At 49.6% G+C, this 22,917-nt stretch overlaps 2 long non-coding RNA genes across 2 annotated transcripts; both read left to right on the forward strand.

Moving 5' to 3' along the window:
- The first annotated feature begins 414 nt into the window (after positions 1–414).
- On the forward strand, positions 415–13,699 carry LOC310915699. The gene is made up of 4 exons (XR_014591210.1): positions 415–490; positions 1,553–1,580; positions 13,310–13,383; positions 13,549–13,699. It is a non-coding gene; the product is annotated as an uncharacterized lncRNA (long non-coding RNA).
- Positions 13,700–18,087: 4,388 nt separating this feature from the next.
- Positions 18,088–20,049, forward strand: LOC310915559. The gene is made up of 3 exons (XR_014591180.1): positions 18,088–18,190; positions 19,149–19,231; positions 19,804–20,049. It is a non-coding gene; the product is annotated as an uncharacterized lncRNA (long non-coding RNA).
- The last annotated feature ends 2,868 nt before the right edge of the window (positions 20,050–22,917 follow it).

Consider the following 22,917-nt stretch of genomic DNA (forward strand, 5'->3'; position numbering starts at 1 on the left):
TACAGGATTCTGACCATAGGATTCTCAGGCATCCATCCCTGTGTTTCTTGGAACAAGTCATCCCGTTGGCATCTTCTTCCTGCAGGGTTCTCTGAGCCTGGTCAGCTCCCCATGGGTCTTACCTCGGTCATCTCATTGCGAGTTCTCTCGGTCCTCAGGGTCATTCTTCTTGCTGAGATATTTCTGTCCCTGTTGTGTCCCCCCTTTTGTCCTGTCCTGTGTCACGGGTGTTGGTGTGTTTGGCCTGGAGCTGCTCTGCCTTGTTGCTCAGTCTGGGTGTAGGGGGAATGGGACAAGTCCTGAGGACTTGAAATTTGTCATGTGGGGTGTAGTTGGGCTGTAGAGGGTATCCCTGGATTGGCACAAAGTGTCTGGAGCTGTCGAGTTCTCCTGCAGCACTTTGACTCTTGTCCTGACTTTGTTTCAGGTGCAGATGGATTAAATCCATGGCAGAGTGCCCCATCCCGGGTGAGGGGGCTCCCCTGAGAAGGTCAGTCACTGTTTGTGTTTGCAGGGGAGTGTAAATGGTGGCCGTGTTACAGCCCTGCTCTTTGTCTTTGTTTTTAGAAAGGAAGGCTGGATCTCTGCAGTCAAGGTGAAGTGGACGAGGTGAGCAGTGATGGGTGGACAGAAGCAGTTGCTTCTGCTGGAGTTTCACTTGCTGGTGCAACTCTAAGCATTCACTGGTCTGTTATATTTTATTTTAGGTGGTCCCTTTGGCAGATGTGCTGGCCCAGGATGCCAGAGGAGGGTAGATGGGTGCAACATTAAGGTTCACTTGTGCTGTGCTTCAGTCAGAGCAGGAAGGTTGCTGTTTCATAGTAACTCAGCATAATTTTTCCTTTTTTGTTTCTTTGCAGGAGCTGCTGCTGCCCCAGGTGTGCCAAGGAATAGAGGGAGGGGGTGAGTTGGCACTTGGGCAGGTGGCCCAGAGGTGAGTGCTGTGCTCAGTGTGTCCCTTTTCCTTTTGCTGGGTTCACTCTGGGCAGTCTCTGGAGTGGGGGGAGATCTGAGGGGGAGCCGGGACAGGGGTGCAGAGGAGCTCTGGGGGTGACTCTTCTGGAGGGGAATAGTCACATTTTCTGTTCTGTGGTCCCAGGTAGTGTGAGGAGGTGCACAGCTGGAGTTTGGATATGGCAGCACTGAGAGAATGTCTCCAAATCCATGGAGCCAACACGTTCATTTCTGTCGAGGAGGGATTTTGTCTGCTCGTATTCCAAATGCTGAATGTTGGGGCTGGTGGTTGGGAGAAGGGGAAAAACCTTTTCAGTCCCAGGAGGCAATTTAAAGTTACCTTAGAGGAGAGGGCCCCAGTGGGATGGACCCCTCAGGAGTAAAAAGAGAGAGGGTGACACAAAGTGTCTGGAGCTGTTGAGTTCTCCACTTTGACTCTTGTCCTGACTTTGTTTCAGATGCAGATGGATTAAATCCATGGCAGAGTGCCCCATCCTGTGTGAGGGGGCTCCCCTGAGAAGGTCAGTCACTGTTTGTGTTTGCAGGGGAGTGTAAATGGTGGCCATGTTACAGCACTGCTCTTTGTCTTTGTTTTTAGGAGGCAAAGCTGGATCTCTGCAGTCAAGGTGAAGGGGACGAGGTCAGCAGTGATGGGTGGACAGAAGCAGTTGCTTCTGCTGGAGTTTCACTTGCTGGTGCAACCCTAAGCCTCCTTTATTGTGTGTTTTAGGCAATCCACTTGCACTGCACTGAACTCCCCTCTCACCAACTGGACTGCTGTCCCAGTCTGCCTCATTCATGAGCCCTTGGGGAACATTACAGGACTGTGTGGTGAAGCCTTGACCTTCTCCATTTGAAGGGGCCATCCAGGTGGGCTTTGGTAACAGCCGAGGAGTTGAGGTGTGTCAGGGAGGAGGAGGGAGGCTCTGCTCAAGTTTCAGCAGTGCCACATCACCTTGTCTGCTCTTAACCCAGGCACACCCCAATGTTGGTGTCTGAGCACAGCTGGAGCACAGGGCCCGAGGACCTGGGTGTGCTCAGGAGGTGGTGAGTAGCAGAATTGCTGGTTTTTGGCCCATGTGCTGCTGAGATCACACGGTCACGTTTGCTTTTCTTTATTGTAGCTGACGGAGAGACACCAGCCCAGTGACAGCAGGAATTTCCCCGAGGGGGAGGCACCTTCTTTGGCTTTTGACATGGATTGGCATCCCCAGATGTCTGAGAGATAAGTGGAGGGCTGGGAGCCACAGAGGGGATGAAAGTGGGGTGTGGAGTCAGGGGTCACCAGGGAGGGTTTTTGAGTCAGGTTTGGAGATGGGGATGCTCAAGATGTGACCCCTTAGGCTGTGTAAAGGGAAAGTCTCATTTTTGATCCCAGTGCTGAGGTGTGCAGGGCAGAGCAGTCCCAGGGCATGTCCTGTCACTTGTCTGTTGTTCACTCCGTGTCTGTTGTGTGTTTTGTTTTGTGTGTCTTTTGCCTTTAATCCTTCAAGGGGTCTTTTGGAGACCCCAGGCATCGTTCTTAACATCTTCCTATTCCTGGTGCTGATACCAGGCCAGGCATCAAATCCTTGACCTGGGAGCTCAGAGGCTCCTCAGAATCCATCTCTCTTCACAAGTGTCCAGGCTGATGCCTTTCCAGGTCTTGTTCTGAGCTGTATCCACAGCTGTGCACTGCTGTGATCCATTCTGGTGGATTAGGTCTTGTCAGAATGCAGAGACAGGTACAGGATTCTGACCGTAGGATTCTCAGGCATCCATCCCTGCTTTTCTTGGGATCAGTGATCCCGTTGGCATCTTCTTCCTGCAGGGTTCTCTGAGCCTGGTCAGCTCCCCATGGGTCTTACCTCGGTCATCTCATTGCGAGTTCTCTCGGTCCTCAGGGTCATTCTTCTTGCTGAGATATTTCTGTCCCTGTTGTGTCCCCCCTTTTGTCCTGTCCTGTGTCACGGGTGTTGGTGTGTTTGGCCTGAGCTGCTCTGCCTTGTTGCTCAGTCTGGGTGTGGGGGGAATGGGACAAGTCTTGGGTGTTGAAATTTGTCATGTGGGGTGTAGTTGGCCTGTAGAGGGTATTCCTGGATTGACACAAAGTGTCTGGAGCTGTCAAGTTCTCCTGCAGCACTTTGAGTTTTGTCCTGACTTTCTTTCAGATGCAGATGGATAAAATCCACCCTCTTTTTTCCCTCGAGTATGTGGGAGGTTGGCTCTCAGCAAGGAAGAAGTTGAGAAATGACCTCGCTCTTTGCTGGACGTCTGGATATAATTGAGAGTGCAGTTACTAAAAATTCTCTGTATTTTCTACTAAATTAATAAACCTGAACCGAGAAAGCTGTGGACACCGTGGTGTCTGTTTTTTCCTTTCAGGTCTCATTCTGCCCATGCACAGTAATACCAGCAATAACTTGATGTCAACGTGTATTTCAGAGGCAGAGATAAAATAATATGGACATTTTATTTTGTAGCTCTTTGAACCTCCTTGTTTATTAGCCAAGAAATCCAAAACAAACCCCCTCTCCCCAAAAGCACACAGAAAGAGAAAATATGCCCATATTATTTTAATTAAGATTAAATATTTATCTCTTAGAAAACCAGGCTCATTCAATTCTAATTAACTGTGGTTCTGATGCGTTAGGTCAATTAATTCCTATAGTTTAAAATATCGGTAAAAATGGAAAGAAGTGAATACAAATTGAAAAAAATTACAAATGCAAAAAAAATAAAAATATAAGTAACAGAATGAGAACTATAAAATATGAAAGATAATAGGAATAGATATAGTGTATCAATAGTGTATTATTACTTGTTCTATTTATTATAATATGTAAAATATACTTAATATAATGTACATGATATAATAGATAAATTTGTAATGGTTATTAGATATATCAAAGTAAGAAATAGAAGTTATTTTGAAATGCAGCCTAAACTGAAGGCTTTTTTGGATTCGGTTTGGTTGATGGCAGGCGATCTGTAAGGCAATGCTGCCATCCTGTGGATAAAGATCGGTACTGCAGCTCCCCCCGAGCCGATCTGTAAGGCAATGCTGCCATCCTGTGGATAAAGATCGGTACTGCAACTCTCCCCCGCGCCCGCCCCGAGAGCTGTGCGGCAGTGCTGCCATCGTGTGGACATGCAGCGGTACTGCAGTTCTCCCCCGTGCCGGTACCCGAGGTGAGCAGCAGCCCCGGTCTCTGAGCTCACGGGCAGTGCTGCCGCCCGAGGACCGACAGATCACGGCCACGAAGACGGGAAAAAAAAAGAGGGGATCCAGGGCACGTGGCAGCCGGCTGCCTGCGCGCGACCTGGACCAGGGAGCGGCCCGGGAGCGGTTTTTCCGCGGCACACGCAGGTGACGGACACGGGATGGGGGCTGAGCGGCGCCACGGCAGTGTTTGGGCAGGCGATGTTGTCAGGCGCTTGTGCGAGCAGCCGAGGGGGACATTTGGGGGGAGTGCCACAACCAAGATGGCGGCACGACTCGCGGCGCTTGACCTTCTAAAGATGGCGGCGAAAAGGGCGGGAAAAATGAGGACCCCCCATGTGTGTTTATCAGACTGCCTGAGCAAAAATCCCGACCACGGCGCCGCCCGAGGACAATTTTCTGTGACGTCTCCAGGTGTAGGGACACGGGCTGTGGGTTCAGCCACGCCGCAGGCGAGTTCGGGTTACTCATTTTAGTCAGGCGCTTGTGTTAGACACTTATGGGGGGCCTTAAGGGGCGCCACAACCAACATGGCGGCTCGGCTCGCTGCTGTTGACCTTCTAAAGATGGCGTCAGGGAGGGGCGAAAGTGACGTAATGCTCTCTGCCTCCAAAAAAGGCGAGGTGTGACGGAAATGACCGAGAGTTGCCGAACAGCCGAAAAGAGCCGACGGCTTACGGAAATCGCCGAGTATAGCCGAACAGCCGAGAATAGCCGACCCCTGACGGAAATCGCCGAGTTTCTCCGAACAGCCGAGAATAGCCGACTACTGACGGAAATCGCCGGGTTTCCCCGAACAGCCGAGCCCAGCCGAGTTTCCCCGAACGTCGCCCCCCCCTCAGCCGAACCGAACGAGCCGGGGGCAGTTCCGGGGTGCTCCCGGCCGGTGTCCGCCCTCACTGCCGCTTCCTCGGCGGGCCATTCAAGGCGGTGTCGGGGCCGCTGCCGATCCCCCGGCCGGCGGGCGGGCGGGACACGCTGCCGCTGTGCCGGGAGCTGGAGCCGAGCCGGGGCTCCCGGGGAAGGCGGCAGGAGAAGCCGGTAAAGGGCCCGGAGTGCTCGTGTGGCCCCGAGAGCCCCCGGAACATTGATTTGGGGGGGTCTGTGCCAGCCGCTTATGCCCTAATGGAGAGGGATTTCTCACAAGGACACGCAGTGATGGACAAGGGGAACGGCTTCATCAGGATGAAGGGAGGCCGGTTTGGATTAAATATCAGGAAGGAATTGTTCCCTGGGAGGGCGGCGGGGCCCTGGCACGGGTTCCCCAGAGAAGCTGTGGCTGCCCCTGGATCTGGTGGAAGGTGTCCGTGCCCTGGGTGGGGCTGGAATGGGATGAGCTTTCCCTTCCACAATTCAGTGATTCTGGTGGTCTGGCTGAGCTCAGTCAGCCTGAGGGGCTGTTGCAAATTCAGGCTGGAAGTTGAGTGCTTGTAATTTACACAGTGTAAAGCAAGAATGAACGGTTAAAAAAATTCTGATGCATGATTTTTTTAATATAAAAAGCATGGAGGGAGAGGTGCTTCCTTTTATTTTCTTCTGATTCAATTGTATTTCTCACTTACAGCACCGTAGAAACCCTGTTCTGCTCTGGCTGCTGAAGGACACTGCAGCATCTCCAGGTGCACCTGAAGGGATCTCGACACCAAGAGAGATTTGTTCTGTTTCCGCATTGACTCTGTTGAAAGGTGAACGCAGAATGTCCATGGGTCACCCTGCCAGCTCCACTTGGCTCAGCAGGCATCGCACGGAGGGCGCTCCTGTCATCTCTCTGGTGAGTCTGGAGGTGGGTTTTTCTGCTGCTCTGGGGCTGTGCTGGGAGCCCTCAAATTCCAGTCAGAGGTGCTGGGCACTGCTGGGCCTTGGGGACACCACTGAGAGGCGGCTGCTTTGGTTCTTAATACCTGGAAATCCATGGATTGCTGGGTGATTTCCATAAGTTCTCCTATTTTGTAGGAGCTGCAGGGTGAGGTCAGTATTCTGAGGGAGGCCCTGGCAAAGATGCCGAGGAGAAGGAACCCGGAGCATCCGGGGGCTTCTCCCACCTGAGTTTCTCCTGGAGCGTGCTGCGTGTCATGCTGGATGTTTGACCCGGCTTTGGGGTGTTCTCCTGGGGTCCCAGCTCTAACTGCTGCCCCTGAGCCGAGGCCTTGCTGTGTCCCAGCACTAAACCCGGCAGGTGGGTCCTGCTTTTCCAGCCCTTGAATCCCATGGGCAATCCCAGATTCCCGGAGCTCCCCTGGGCCCAGCCTGGACTCGCTCCCTGGGAGCTGCACTTCAGTCTGCCTGAACCAAGGACCTCCTGTTTGAAACTTTATTCCTGCTGTTTTTCCTCTTGCAGGTAGTTGGCAAAAAGGGAGAGAGCCTGTAGGAAGTGGAGCCACTGGAAGGCCTTATCCCAGTGCAGGGTTCCCACTTTTCTCTCTGACTCCTGGAGAAATGCCTGACCATAACCAGAGACTGTCCATTTGATTTCCTGCCCTTTCCAGTAAATCGTTGCTTTCAGCTGGTTTGTGTCCCTGGTGTCATCCTCCTCCTCCTCCTCCATGGATTTGTAAATAGAATTCCTGACTTTTGCTGAGTGGAATTTTGTTATTCCAGGAATTGTGGCTCTTTGGTTCCACTGAAACTTCCCATCTCTGCTGGGAGTTTCATCTGTCAAATCCAAGTAAGATTGGAGTTTCTTTGGATTGTTACTCCCACAAACTAGAGATCCTTCTGGAATAGGAGTAAATTGGCATGTTTAACTCCCTCTTCCCTTGACAATCAGAGCAGAGGAAGCAGATTTGAAATCATCATTCCATGGACTTCCACAGACTTCCTGGCTGTTCCAAAAGTTTTCCATGTTAGAAATTCCTGAGCTTGTTTTCCAGGCAAGCTGGGAGTTGGATATTATTCCTTCCTTTTATTTGATGTTTTTCCTCTCTCTGATTTTAGTAAGGCTATATATTTTTTTTCCTATTTTCTATCCTAATTGGAATTTTGCTAATTCTTAGGGGACATTTCCAAGGAAATTTCCCCAATTAAGGTTGGTAAATCAGGAATGTGTCAGCACCATATCCACAGAATTCTGGGAATTCCCAGGAAAACTTGTAAAGTGTTTAATTGCCTTGATTCATCTCGTTTTCAAGTTCAACTGAGTGTGTTTTTAATTACATAAGTCCCATTAAAACTTAAATCCCGGCCTAGTTGCTGTTCCTTGGACACAATGAGGTTGTTCTTTCCTGCCTTGGCACATGTGGGTGTTCATCCCAAGTGAGCTTCCTGCTAAAACAGAATTTGTTTCCAAGAATTGTCTAGAAAACCTTATTTTCTGGGAGGCACTGGGTTTGTTTTGCCTATCCCTGCCTAATCAAGAAAACTCAAGGGGCCTGTGTTAGGCAGTGGCATGAGGGGAGGGCTGTGTTTATTTAATTTCGTATTTTATTTTACTTATTGTTTATTTTTTTTTTAATTTTTGATTTTTGTATTTTATGTTAAATATTGTATTGTGGTTAATGTTTTAATATATTTTTTGTTTTGTCTTTTTAAAATGCTTTTGGTTTATTTCTTTAATTTTTATTTTTTAGTCTATTATTTATTTTTAAAATTTTCAAATTTTTCTTTATTACTATTTAAAATCTTAATGACTTTTATTTTTTAAAAATTTATGGATAATATTTCAGTTTTTACATTCATGTTATTTATTTTGTATTTTAAATTTTTAAATTATATTTTAAATTTATTTTAGATTTTTTTTTTCTTTTTTAATAACTTTTGAGGTTTTTTTAAAATTTTTATTTTGTTTTATTTTATTTTATAATATTTTTTTTTCATTCTTCCTTTTTTTTTTTCTTATTCTTTTTTTTTCCCCGAGTATGTGGAAGTTTGGTCCCGCCCCCATCCCAGGCCGGGCACGGCGCTCGGCGGAGGAGCGTGGGGCGGAGCGTGGGGCGGAGCGTGGGGCGGAGCGTGGGGCGGAGCGTGGGGCGGAGCGTGGGGCGGAGCGTGGGGCGGAGCGTGGGGCGGAGCGTGGGGCGGAGCCAGGGGCGGAGCGTGGGGCGGAGCGTGGGGCGGAGCGTGGGGCGGAGCGTGGGGCGGAGCGTGGGGCGGAGCGTGGGGCGGAGCGTGGGGCGGAGCGTGGGGCGGAGCGTGGGGCGGAGCCAGGGGCGGAGCGTGGGGCGGAGCCAGGGGCGGAGCGTGGGGCGGAGCCAGGGGCGGAGCGTGGGGCGGAGCCAGGGGCGGAGCGTGGGGCGGAGCGTGGGGCGGAGCGTGGGGCGGAGCCAGGGGCGGAGCCAGGGGCGGAGCCAGGGGCGGAGCCAGGGGCGGAGCCAGGGGCGGAGCCAGGGGCGGAGCCAGGGGCGGAGCCAGGGGCGGAGCCAGGGGCGGAGCCAGGGGCGGAGCCAGGGGCGGAGCCAGGGGCGGAGCCAGGGGCGGAGCCAGGGGCGGAGCCAGGGGCGGAGCCAGGGGCGGAGCCAGGGGCGGAGCCAGGGGCGGAGCCAGGGGCGGAGCCAGGGGCGGAGCCAGGGGCGGAGCCAGGGGCGGAGCCAGGGGCGGAGCCAGGGGCGGAGCCAGGGGCGGAGCCAGGGGCGGAGCCAGGGGCGGAGCCAGGGGCGGAGCCAGGGGCGGAGCCAGGGGCGGAGCCAGGGGCGGAGCCAGGGGCGGAGCCAGGGGCGGAGCCAGGGGCGGAGCCAGGGGCGGAGCCAGGGGCGGAGCCAGGGGCGGAGCCAGGGGCGGAGCCAGGGGCGGAGCCAGGGGCGGAGCCAGGGGCGGAGCCAGGGGCGGAGCCGGCGTTCTCGGTGTTTGGGTTTTGTCTGGGCTTGTCAGCCAAGTCATAAACAAGCCAACTCGGCTCCTGAGCTCTCCAATGAATGTTTAAAACGCTTCCACAGAAGGACAAGTCAGGAGTGATTCCAAAGGAATATTTGTAAATGAAGGGTAACGATTTCTGGGGAATTTCCTTAGGAATTATGAACCTCAGGCATATGGATTTTCGGGGGTGGAATCCCCGTTCCAGCCTCGGGCACCTGCAGGAGAAGAGGGGTCCTTATCCACAGCAAGGGAAGCCCGGTGCCCCATCGTGTCAGCTGCAGACCATGAACCGTCCCGGGAATGAACAGCAAGTCCCCTCTGCCTCACCCTCGGATTGGCCGCAGCTGCAGGTGAGAGATGGCACAGGATGGGGAGGGGAGAGAGCAGCCCCGGGTGTGAGCTGGGAACAGTGAGGGGGGAGAGAGCAGCCCCAGGTGGGGCTATGATGGATAATGATGGGGCGGTTCCAGGTTAAGAGGGCAGCCCCAGCTCATTTTGGTATCCAGCCGTGGGGAGTGAGGAGCTCACGCTGAGGTTCCGGCTGTGGTTCATGGGGAGCACGTGGGTTTGGAGCGTTACTTGGGAGGCGATGGGGATCAAACCTTTACACTGAGCAACAGCACAAGGTAAACCAGTGTGGGTTTATAGAGGGGACTTTTTTTCCTTTTCAGCTTCATCTTAATAAACCCTCCCCGATGCTCCCAGACGAAAAAGGAGTTATGGAGACAAAAGGAGTTTAAATTGATTGAAGAAACTTCTTTTTTTTCTGTTGCTGTCTGTGTTTGAAGTGGAGGGATTTTCTTTTCACCTGGAATTTAAATGAATAGTGGCACTTCTATGTGGCTCTTATTCAATATGATGTTCTGAGGTGGTGCGTAGTGTTTTGTGTGACTTTTTTTGGTGTTATTTGTTATATATAATTTGGTTTTTGAGCAAAGATAACTTTATGTGTGGGTTTGTTTGTATTTGAGGTAGAACTGATTTAAGTAGCTTTTTTGAGAGACTTCTGAAATGTGTTATTGGGGTTTTGTGTGTTGTATGGAGGGATTCAGGTTGGGTAGAGCTGGTTTTTCTGTTTGGTGGTTTTTAGTGATTTATTGTGTAGCTTTATTCTGTTTGTAGGTGGTGTGACGAGGGATATGTGGTGTATTTAATTCATGTTTGGTTTCATAGTTCACATTGGTCAGAGTATTTTTGAACTGATTTTTGTTGGTGAATTATTTTGGGGGGATATTGTGTTTTTCCAGGGTTTATTGTCTAAGGTTTACAGTGGTGTAATTGGCTGTGGTGTGAGGTATAGGGGAGGCTTTTATTTATTGAGTGGTGGTTTTTATCATAGGGAGCATCTAGTGTTTGTTTTAGTGGGTTTGGGACCGTGTGATGTAGTTAATTTTTTAGGGTTTCTTAATATTTACAATTAAATGATTTTTTTATTGTGTTATAGGGGTTTGTTTATTTAGCATGCTTGACTACAGTATACATTTTATAGTTTTGGGTAATTTAGGAGGTATTGTTTGTAGTCTAATGGATCTTTTTGTTTTGTGTGTATTTATAGGTGGTTTGTTTGTTTTGATGGTTTTGAGGAATTATGAGTTCATTGAGTTAGGAATAATTGTTTTTGGTGCTGTTAATTTAAGTATATTTGTGCTACTTTTATTTCTATGGATTGAATTGTTTGTTGTTGTGGTTTAGGATAAACCTGAGAGGAAACTTTTGAATGGGTTTTTTTTTTAGAGAGTAAACTAAAATTGTCTCTCTTAAATTGGTTTGGGAAAGAACTTCTTTGGAGAAAAATGGGAAAAACTATTTATTTAACAAAGTGCTCACAAGCATAAAGAGTGAATGACATAAAATAATAAAATTTTCTGTTATTTTGTGGCGAGATGGTAAATTCAGAATGTCCTTGCTGTGGGTTGTAGCTCCTTTGGTCTCTTGTCAGCTCTTCCAGCATTGATAAAATGCTGAGGTCCAGGCCCTGTGGCTGCAGGTGCAACTCTTGGTGCTTCTCTGGGATTTTCAGTCTGCAGCAGGTTTAATGAGCCCTGAGAAAAGGGGGGAAAAAATCAGTGCAGGGAACTTCTCTGCCCTAAAACTAACAACTAACAAAGAGCCATCAGATCTGTGTGCTGCAGTCTGTCTGTGCTTCAGCTGAATACACTGTAGAGGGAATGCAGAGGAGTGACCACTGTTCTCTTAAAACAAGCTGTGTGCTTTTTCTTTCCTTGCTTTGCTCTCAAAATCAGTCTGAAAGGTACAGAAGGCATTTTTGAAGGAGTTATTTTAACTATTTGATGGTTTTTGGCACTTCAAGTACTTGTTTTGGAGTGTTTGGGGTTTTGAGTTAGTTATAATGGGATAATTTTACTTCTAATTAGGTGTTTTTAGGTTTTATTGCCGTTAAAAGTTGTGATTTTCTTGTTTTGTTAGTAGAAATAGAAAATAGGTTTTGATTTTGTATATAGTGATGGGATTGGTGTATATGGTGTATTAGTGTGGACTAAGAATTTAAAAGTCTGTGGTTTTGATGTGTTAGCTTAATGAATTTATAGTTTAAAAGACGTGGGGTTTATGGTTCTTACTTGGTTAGAGGCAGGTCTTTAAATTGGGGGGGTTCTGGGTGTGTATTTTGGAGGTTTTTTGAGGGGAATGGACATGGGGTTATCTTTATTATATTTGGAAAATGGACTACGAGTAATAAGAGTTGGCTTTTTTTTTGCTGGACTTTTGTTTGCATTTCCTAAAATTGATATATTTGTGTGGTCAGGGTCATGGTGTTTCTGGTGCAACTCTAAGCCTCCATTATTGTTTGTGTGTTTCAGGTGGTCACTTGTCTCACACTGAGATCTCCTCACTGACCAGCCAACAGCCCTGCTGAGATCATCCGTGGATGTTTGGTTTTCTTTATGGCACCTGACTGAGAGACAACAGCCCGGTGACAGCAGGAATTTCCCAGAGGCAGAGACAGCCTTCCTTGGCACCTGATGTGGATTCTCATCCCTGGACATCCCAGAGATAAGTGAAGGACTCAAACCCACAGAGGGGGTGAAAGTGGGGTGTGGGTTGGGAGTCACCGGGAGGGATTTTTGGGTCAGGTTTGAAGATGGGGATGTCCAAGATGTGACCCCTTTAGGGCACGTGAAGGGAAGGTCTCACAGTGCTGAGGTGTGCAGGGCAGAGCAGTCCCAGGGCACGTTGTGTCACTTGTCTGTTGTGCACTCTGTGTCTTTTGTGTGTCCTGTGTGGTGTGTCTTTTTCCTCAACCCTTCAAGGGGTTTTTTGGAGACCCCAGGCATCGTTCTTAACATCTCCCTGTTCCTTGAACAGGCACTGATATCATTGAACTTTGACTCAGGTGCTCAGACACACATCAGAATCCATCTCTCTTCACAAGCATCCAGGCTGGTGCCTTTCCAGGTCTTGTTCTGAGCTGTATCCACAGCTGTGCACTGCTGTGATCCATTCTGGCAGATTAGGTCTTCTAAAAGTGCACAGCCAAGTGGAGGATTCTGACCGTAGGATTCTCAGGCATCCATCTCTGCATTTCTTGGGATCAGTGATCCCGTTGGCATCTTCTTCCTGCAGGGTTCTCTGAGCCTGGTCAGCTCCCCATGGGTCTTACCTCGGTCATCTCATTGCGAGTTCTCTCGGTCCTCAGGGTCATTCTTCTTGCTGAGATATTTCTGTCCCTGTTGTGTCCCCCCTTTTGTCCTGTCCTGTGTCACGGGTGTTGGTGTGTTTGGCCTGGAGCTGCTCTGCCTTGTTGCTCAGTCTGGGTGTGGGGGGAATGGGACAAGTCCTGGAGAGTTGAAATTTGTCATGTGGGGTGTAGTTGGGCTGTAGAGGGTATTCCTGGATTGACACAAAGTGTCTGGAGCTGTCGAGTTCTCCTGCAGCACTTTGACTTTTGTCCTGACTTTCTTTCAGGTGCAGATGGATTAAATCCATGGCAGAGTGCCCCATCCCGGGTGAGGGGGCTCTCCTGAGAAGCTCAGTCACTGTTTGTGTTTGCAGGGGAATTGAAATGGTGGCCATGTTACAGCACTGCTCTTTGTCTTTATTTTTAGGAGGCCAAGCTGGGTCTCTGCAGTCAAGGTGAAGTGGACGAGGTGAGCAGTGATGAGTGGACAGAAGCAGTTACTATTGCTCCAGCCTCACTTGCTGGTGCAACTCTAAGCATTCACTGTTTTTTTTTTTTTTTTAATTTATTTTAGGTGGTCCCCTTGGCAGATGTGCTGGCCCAGGACGCCAGAGGAGGGTGGATGGGTGGAACATTAAGGTTCACTTGTGCTGTGCTTCAGTCAGAGCAGGAAGGTTGCTGTTTCACAGGAACTCACCATGATTTTTTCCTTTTATGTTTCTTTGCAGGTGCTGCTGCTGCCCCAGGTGTGCCAAGGAATAGAGGGAGGGGGTGAGTTGGCCCTTGGGCAGGTGGCCCACAGGTGAGTGCTGTGCTCAGTGTGTCCCTTTTCCTTTTGCTGGGTTCACTCTGGGCAGCCTCTGGAGTGGGGGGAGGTCTGAGGGGGAGCTGGGACAGGGGTGCAGAGGAGCCCTGGGGGTGACTCTTCTGGAGGGGAATAGTCACATTTTCTGTTCTGTGGTCCCAGGTAGTGTGAGGAGGTGCACAGCTGGAGTTTGGATATGGCAGCACCGAGGGAACGTCTCCAAATCCACGGAGCCAACACGTTCATTTCTGTCGAGGAGGGATTTTGTCTGCTCGTATTCCAAATGCTGAGTGTTGGGGCTGGTGGATGGGAGAAGGGGAAAAACCTTTTCAGTCCCAGGAGGCAATTTAAAGTTACCTTAGAGAGGAGAGGGCCCTAGTGGGATGGACCCCTCAGGAGTAAAAAGAGAGAGGGTGACACAAAGTGTCTGGAGCTGTTGAGTTCTCCTGCAGCACTTTGACTCTTGTCCTGACTTTGTTTCAGGTGCAGATGGATTCAATCCATGGCAGAGTGCCCCATCCCGGGTGAGGGGGCTCCCCTGAGAAGGTCAGTCACTGTTTGTGTTTGCAGGGGCGTGTAAATGGTGGCCATGTTACAGCACTGCTCTTTGTCTGTATTTTTAGGAGGCAAAGCTGGATATCAGCAGTCAAGGTGAAATGGACGAGGTGAGCAGTGATGGGTGGACAGAAGCAGTTACTATTGCTCCAGCCTCACTTGCTGGTGGAACTCTGAGCATCCAGTGCTGTGTGTTTTAGGTGTTCCACTCACACGATGCCGAGCTCCCCTCACCAGCTGGACCCTGGGAACATTACAGGACTGTGTGGTGAAGCCTTGACCTTCTCCATTTGAAGGGGCCATCCAGGTGGGCTTTGGTAACAGCCGAGGAGTTGAGGTGTGTCAGGGAGGAGGGAGGCTCTGCTCAAGTTTCAGCAGTGCCACATCACCTTGTCTGCTCTTAACCCAGGCACACCCCGCAATGTTGGTGTCTGAGCAGAGCTGGAGCACAGGGCCCGAGGACCTGGGTGTGCTCAGGAGGTGTTGAGTAGCAGAATTGCTGGTTTTTAGCCCATGTGCTGCTGAGATCACACGGTCACATTTGTTTTTCTTTATTGTAGCTGACTGAGAGACACCAGCCCAGTGACAGCAGGAATTTCCCCGAGGGAGAGGCACCTTCTTTGGCTTTTGACATAGATTGGCATCCCCAGATGTCCCAGAGATAAGTGGAGGGCTGGGAGCCACAGAGGGGATGAAAGTGGGGTGTGGGGTCAGGGGTCACCAGGAGGGGGTTTTAAATCAGGTTTGGAGATGGGGATGTCCAAGATGTGACCCCTTTAGGGCACATAGAGGGAAGGTCTCACAGTGCTGAGGTGTGCAGGGCAGAGCAGTCCCAGGGCACGTTGTGTCACTTGTCTGTTGTGTACTCTGTCTCTTTTGTGTGTTTAGTTTTGTGTGTCTTTTGCCTTAACCCTTCAAGGGGTCTTTTGGAGACCCCAGGCATCGTTCTTAACATCTCCCTATTCCTGGTGCTGATACCAGGCCAGGCATCAAACCTTTGACTCGGGAGCTCAGAGGCTCCTCAGAATCCATCTCTCTTCACAACCATCCAGGCTGATGCCTTTCCAGGTCTTGTTCTGAGCTATATCCACAGCTGTGCACTGCCACCATCCATTCTGGCAGATTAGGTCTTGTCAGAATGCAGAGACAGGTACAGGATTCTGACCATAGGATTCTCAGGCATCCATCCCTGCGTTTCTTGGGATCAGTGATCCCGTTGGCATCTTCTTCCTGCAGGGTTCTCTGAGCCTGGTCAGCTCCCCATGGGTCTTACCTCGGTCATCTCATTGCGAGTTCTCTCGGTCCTCAGGGTCATTCTTCTTGCTGAGATATTTCTGTCCCTGTTGTGTCCCCCCTTTTGTCCTGTCCTGTGTCACGGGTGTTGGTGTGTTTTGCCTGGAGCTGCTCTGCCTTGTTGCTTAGTCTGGGTGTAGGGGGAATGGGACAAGTCCTGGGGAGTTGAAATTTGTCATGTAGGGTGTAGTTGGCCTGTAGAGGGTATCCCTAGATGGACACAAAGTGTCTGGAGCTGTCGAGTTCTCCTGCAGCACTTTGAGTTTTGTCCTGACTTTCTTTCAGATGCAAGGGGATAAAATCCACCCTTTTGTTTCCCCCGAGTATGTGGGAGGTTGGCTCTCAGCAAGGAAGAATTTGAGAAATGACCTCCCTGTCTGCTGGACGTCTGGATATAATTGAGAGTGCAGTTACTAAAAATTCTCTGTATTTTCTACTAAATTAATAAACCTGAACTGAGAAAGCTGTGAACACCGTGGTGCCTGTTTTTTCCTTTCAGGTCTCATTCTACCCATGCACAGTGTTACCAGCAGGAGCTTGATGTCGAAGTGTATTTCAGAGGCAGAGATAAAATAATATGGACATTTTATTTTGTAGCTCTTTGAACCTCCTTGTTTATTAGCCAAGAAATCCAAAACAAACCCCCTCTCCCCAAAAGCACACAGAAAGAGAAAATATGCCCATATTATTTTAATAACGATTAAATATTTATCTCTTAGAAAACCAGGCTCATTCAATTCTAATTAACTGTGGTTCTGATGTGTTAGGTCAATGAATTCATATAGTTTAAAATATCGGTAAAAATGTCAAGAAGTAAATACGAATTGAAAATAATACAAAAAAATAAAAATAAAAATATAAGTAACAGAATGAGAACTATAAAATATGAAAGATACTAGGAATAGATACACTATTGATACACTATATTATTACTTGTTCCATTTATTATAATATGTAAAATATGCTTAATATAATGTACATGATATAATAGATAAATTTGTAATGGTTATTAGATATATCAGAGGAAGAAATAGAAGTTATTTTGAAATGCAGCCTAAACTGAAGGCTTTTTTGGATTCGGTATGGTTGATGGCAGGCGATTTGTAAGGCAATGCTGCCATCCTGTGGATAAAGATCGGTACTGCAACTCTCCCCCGCGCCCGCCCCGAGAGCTGTGCGGCAGTGCTGCCATCCTGTGGACATACAGCGGTACTGCAATTCTCCCCCGTGCCGGTACCCGAGGTGAGCAGCAGCCCCGGTGTCTGAGCTCACGGGCAGTGCTGCCGCCCGAGGACCGAAAAATCACGGCCAAAAAGGCGAGAAAAAAAAAGAGGGGACCCAGGGCACGTTGCAGCCGGCTGCCTGCGCGCGACCTGGACCAGGGAGCGGCCCGGGAGCGGTTTTTCCGCGGCACACGCAGGTGACGGACACGGGATGGGGGCTGAGCGGCGCCACGGCAGTGTTTGGGCAGGCGATGTTGTCAGGCGCTTGTGCGAGCAGCCGAGGGGGACATTTGGGGAGGGTGCCACAACCAAGATGGCGGCCCGACTCGGGGCGCTTGACCTTCTAAAGATGGCGGCGAAAAGGGCGGGAAAAAATGAGGACCACCTCATGTGTGTCTATTAGACTGCCTGCACAAAAATCCCGACCACGGCGCCGCCCGAGGACAATTTTCTGTGGCGTCTCCAGGTGTAGGGACACGGGCTGTGGGTTCAGCCACGCCGCAGGCGGGTTCGGGTTACTCATTTTAGTCAGGCGCTTGTGTTAGACACCTATGGGGGGCCTTAAGGGGCGCCACAACCAACATGGCGGCTCGGTTCGCTGCTGTTGACCTTCTAAAGATGGCGGCGGGGAGGGGCGAAAGTGACGTAATGCTCTCTGCCACCAAAAAAGGCGAGGTGTGACGAAAATGACCGAGAGTTGCCGAACAGCCGAAGAGCCGACGGCTGACGGAAATGACCGAGTTTCTCCGAACAGCCGAGCCCAGCCGGGTTTCTCCGAACGAGCCGCGCCCGCCCGAGCCGGGGGCAGTTCCCGGGCGGCCCCGGGCTGGTGTCTGCCGTCACTGCCGCTTCCTCGGCGGGCCATTCAAGGCGGTGTCGGGGCCGCTGCCGATCCCCCGGCGGGCGGGCGGGACACGCTGGCGCTGTGCCCGGAGCTGGAGCACTCGCTGTCGGCGCTGGAGCCGTGCCGGGGGTTCCCGGGGAAGGCGGCAGGAGAAGCCGGTAAAACGCCCGGAGTGCTCGTGTGGCCCCAAGAGCCCCCAGAACATTGATTTGGGGGAGTCTGTGCCAGCCGCTTATGCCCTAATGGAGAGGGATTTCTCACAAGGACACGCAGTGATGGACAAGCGGAAGGGCTTCATCAGGATGAAGGGAGGCCGGTTTAGATTAAATATCAGGAAGGAATTGTTCCCTGTGAGGGCGGCGGGGCCCTGGCACGGGTTCCCCAGAGAAGCTGTGGCTGCCCCTGGATCTGGTGGAAGGTGTCCGTGCCCTGGGTGGGGCTGGAATGGGATGAGCTTTCCCTTCCCCAATTCAGTGATTCTGGTGGTCTGGCTGAGCTCAGTCAGCCTGAGGGGCTGTTGCAATTTCAGGCTGGAAGTTGAGTCCTCATAACTTACACTTGCATAAAAGCAAGAATGAACACTTAAAAAAATTCTAGTGCATGATTTTTTTTTAATATAAAAATACAAGGAGAGATGCTTCCTTTTATTTTCTTCTGATTAAATTGTATTTCTCACTTACAGCACCGTAGAAACCCTGTTCTGCTCTGGCTGCTGAAGGACACTGCAGCATCTCCAGGTGCACCTGAAGGCATCTCGACACCAAGAGAGATTTGTTCTGTTTCTGCATTGACTCTGTTGAAAGGTGAACACAGAATGTCCATGGGTCACCCTGCCAGCTCCACTTGGCTCAGCAGGCATCGCACGGAGGGCGCTCCTGTCATCTCTCTGGTGAGTCTGGAGGTGGGTTTTTCTGCTGCTCTGTCCCAGAGGGGTTTTCTGTATTGCTGCTGTTGGCATCGTAGTGCTGAGTTGTGAGGAACATCACCTGTGTAGGGCAAATCCTACAAAAAAACCAAACAAAACTGCCTTTTGTATGAGAAATTGCATTTTGTCCAGGAAAATCTCACCGGGCTCAGGGCACAGGAGGGTTCCTTCCCATCTGATCAGGAGAATACACAAAGCAAACTCATAAAGGGCCTGGCTGGAGCCTGTTGGGGCCAGTATTAGCAGCGGGAAGGGTGGCCAGAGGGGCTCAGGCAGGGCTTGGGGTGGGTCTGACCTGCACTGGCCACGTCTGCTCTGTCCTTGCTGAGGTGGGCAAAGGCAAATCTGACAACTGAGTGTGTGCTTGAGACTCTCACTCAGCAGTCTGAGGATCTGTCTAGAAAATGGAAGTGGAGTTGGGTTTAGTTTGGTGTACAGCACTTAAAAGTGGTCTTCAGATATTCTTCAGTAACTTTATCCTGAATTAAGGCTCCACGCCAGAGTTCTTTGGTGCAAGCATTGTTCTAATAGACGGCTTTTCATTTGGGCTGGTTTTAATGTCTCTATTTTTTTTCTGAAGTCTCTATTTATTTTGATGTCTTATTGTGGATGTTCACCCTCAGACTCTGGACAGTGGTTTGGGGATTTTTTTCCCTTCATTCCCCAGCTATAATACCTTTTTTTTTTTTTTTCCCTCCCCCATGGCAGTAAAATTCTCTAAAGCACTAAACTGGCTGCAGAATGGCATTTTCTCAGAGAGTAATGCTGCTTCTCCCAGCCAGCACTGCACTGTTCTTGGTGCCATTTTTCACTGTTTCCTGTAGCCCCAGAATCCGTGGCTGTCCCTCAGGGTTCTGAAGGAGCGCTGTATTTGGATTTTTGGCTTCAGGATCTCAACGGTGGCATCTGGGCTCTATTCTAGGAACCCTGGAAAAGCAAGCTCTTATTCGTGAGGAACCATTAACTCTTGAAAGTTGAGCTGTCTTGCAAGAGGTGCTGCAAAGGGTGAGATTTAACCTGATATCATTTTTTTTAAATCATCTCTGTGAAACCTTAATGTGCTTCAGCAGTTTCTGCGGAACAGATGATTTCACCCCGAGCATTTCAGTGCATTGTAACACATACTGCACTGCTTCATGTCATTGCTATCTTGTGTCATGGAAGATCTTCAGCAACTTTTCCTTCAGTTTTCATGGTAATCAGCATTTTGTGTTTATCCAGCACAGCATCAGGTTCCTATTTGTGTCTCAATAATTTGACAGGTTGTTTTTGGTTAGTTCTGATTCACTTCTCCAGATCTTGACTTAACTTTGAGTCACGTCTCTTCTGCCTTTTGTGCAAATGGACTTAATGTTGTTGCTGTCACTTTGTATTGAAATATCGAGCAGCTTTTACTTCTGGGGTTCCCAAAGTCTGCCCTTGGCAGGTGCAGCCTGTGCTTCAACCTGGAGCCCTCAGTCCGCAGGGAAATGGACCTTTGGGAAGTTCTTACAGCTCTATTTAATGCTTTGTGGATGATGCTGATTTTCTGGAGGTAGGCTGTCCATTCTGACCCATTTTCTTCTCTCTCCTTGCAGGCTGGACCTGCTGAAAGGCTGAGGCGAGACCAGGATCTGCAAAATCTCTGAGTCTGTCTTGCTGAGGCTGAAGCCTTGTCTGCTGTCAACGGTGACATTGTGGAAGATGCTAAAGACTGAAAACTTTGGGGTTTTTCCCCTGAATCACCAGACTCTGTCTGCAGCTGTGCCCTGTCTATCTCTTAAAAGAGTTTCTGGGTTTAGAAAGGTTTTTACATTCTGCAATATTAATCTATAACTCAATTGAAAAGAATCATACTCTCTCAGTGTGGTATTAATTGCTCTGAGTTGGTTAATTAAAATAAATGGTAAGGGGTTTTTGCAACCCTTGGGATGGTCCCTGGAGCTGGCAGCTCTTGTTCAAATTCCCTTCATTCCTTTAATGTCTTTTAGTTATTTCTTAAGCAATTACTGCAATTAGGATATACACTAAGGAGAGCAGCATTTCTGCCTTGTTGGATTGGGAAATCCAAGCCGAGGTCCTTGGAGGGGCTGAGGGGATGGGGAGCTGAGCCTCAGGCTGGGTTTGACAGTGGGAGTTTGGTGAGGAAGAAAAGAGAGATCCCCCAAAAGTGATTAAGGTCAGTTCTGCTGGCTTTGGGTGCTCCTATCCCCAAAAATTCATTCTGGTTAAATGGGACTTGAAGAAGGCGGGGCGCTGGGCGGACTCGGGGCGGAGCTGGGGCGCTGTGGGGCGGGGCCAGGAGGCGGCCGGGGGCGGGGCCGGGCAGTGTTGGGGGCGGGGCCCAGAGGCGGCCGGGGGCGGGGCCCAGAGGCGGCCAGGGGCGGGGCCGGGCAGTGCCGGGGGCGGGGCCCAGAGGCGGCCGGGGGCGGGGCCGAGCAGTGCCGGGGGCGGGGCCCAGAGGCGGCCGGGGGCGGGGCCGGGCAATGCCGGGGGCGGGGCCCAGAGGCGGCCGGGGGCGGGGCCGAGCAGTGCCGGGGGCGGGGCCCAGAGGCGGCCGGGGGCGGGGCCGGGCAATGCCGGGGGCGGGGCCCAGAGGCGGCCGGGGGCGGGGCCGAGCAGTGCCGGGGGCGGGGCCCAGAGGCGGCCGGGGGCGGGGCCCAGAGGCGGCCGGGGGCGGGGCTCCACGGGCGCGGGGCGGGTCCCAGGTGCCAGGACCCCGGACCCCACCAGAGAGTTCCACACCGAGCTCATGGAGCATCGGCTTTTTCCGGCACCGATTTGAATCCCCGCCCGGCTCCCAATTGGCGGGCTCGTTGAGGAATCGGCAGCGCTGATTGGACAGCGGGTCCCGGGAACCGCCCCTGGCTCCGCCCCGCGCTCAGCACCGACCCCGATTCCTCCCGGCCCCGATCCCCCGGCACCCACAGGTGAAGCTGTAATGGATAACGAGGGGACACACCAGGCACAGGTGGGAGTTGTAATGGATAACGAGGGGGCGGTTTAAGAGGGGGAGCCTCAGCTCAGTTCGGTATCGAGCTGAGAGCAGTGAGTGCTCGGGTCCTGGCTGTGGCTCTTGGAGTGAAGGCAGGAGCACGTGGGTTTAGAGCGTCACTTCTGGAGGCCACGAGGGACAAACCTTTATACCCAGCAGCAGCAGAAGGTAAGCCAGTGCGGGTTTATAGGGGGGACTTATTTTTCTTTTTCAGCTTCGTCTCACCAATCCCTCCCCGGTGCTCCCTGAAGAAAAAGGAGTTATGGAGACAAAAGGAGTTCAAGTTGATTGGAGAAACTCCTCTGCTGTTGTTTTCTGTGTTTAAACTGGAGAGATTTTTCTTTTCACCTGGAATTTTAATGAATAGTGGTACTTTTATGTAGTTTTTATTCAATATTGTGTTCTCAGGTGGTGTGTAGTGTTTTGTGTGACTTTTTTGGTTTTATTTATTATATTTTATTTGGTTTTTGAGTGAAGGTGACTTTATGGGTGGGTTTGTTTGTATTTGAGGTAGAATTAATTTAAGTAGCTCTTTTTGAGAGACTTCTGAAATGTGTTATTGGGGTTTTGTGTGTTGTATGGAGGGATTCAGGTTGGGTGGAGCTGGTTTTTCTGTTTGGTGGTTTTTAGTGATTTATTGTGTAGCTTTATTCTATTTGTAGGTGGTGTATGGTGAGGGATATGTGGTGTATTTAATTCATGTTTGGTTTCATAGTTCACGTGGTTAGAGTATTTTTGAACTGAGTTTTGTTGTTGAATTATTTTTTGGGGGATATTGTGTTTTTCCGGGGTTTATTTTCTTAGGTTTACAGTGGTGTAATAGGCTGTGGTGTGAGGTATAAGGGAAGGTTTATTTATTTAAGAAATAAATAAAATAATAAATAAATAAATAAAAAAGTCAGGTGGCTTTTATCATAGGGAGCATCTAGTGTTTGTTTTAGTGGGTTTGAGACAGTATGATGTAGTTAATTTTTTCGGGTTTCTTAATATTTACAATTAAATGATTTTTTTTTTTTTTTTTTTTGTTATTGGGGTTTGTTTATTTAGCCTGCTTGACTATGGTATAGGTTTTATAGTTTTGGATAATTTAGGGGATACTGTTTGTACTCAAATGGATATTTTGGTTTTGTGTGTATTTATAGGTGGTCTGTTTGTTTTGATGGTTTTGAGGCATTATGGGTTTATTGAGTCAGGAATAATTGTTTTTGGTGCTGTTAATTGAAGTATATCAGTGCTATTTTTACTTTTGTGGATTGATTTGTTTATTGTTGTGCTTCTCTGGGTTTTTCAGTCTGCAGCAGGTTTAAACAGTCAGAAGAAAAAGGAAAAAAAAAGTCTTTGCTTTAGCTGGCTAAAACTAACAAAGAGCAAAGGAGATCTGTGTGCTGCAGTCTGTCTGTGCTTGGGCTGAATACACTGGACAGGGAATGCACAGGAGTGAACACTGTTTTCTTAAAACAGGCTGTGTGCTTTTTCTTTCCTTGCTTTGCTCCCAAAATCAGTCTGAAAGGTACAGAAGGCATTTTTGAAGGAGTTATTTTAAGTATTTGATGTTTTTGGCACTTCAGGTATTTGTTTTGGAGTGTTTGGGGTTTTGACTTAGTTATAATGGGATAATTTTACTTCTATTTAGGTGTTTTTAGGTTTTATTGCAGTTAAAAGTTGTGACTTTTTTGTTATGTTAGTAATAGAAAATGGGTTTTGATTTTGTATACAG

This window comes from Zosterops lateralis, assembly GCF_965231275.1.
Source record: "Zosterops lateralis genome assembly, chromosome: 15".
Taxonomy (NCBI): Eukaryota; Metazoa; Chordata; class Aves; order Passeriformes; family Zosteropidae; genus Zosterops; species Zosterops lateralis.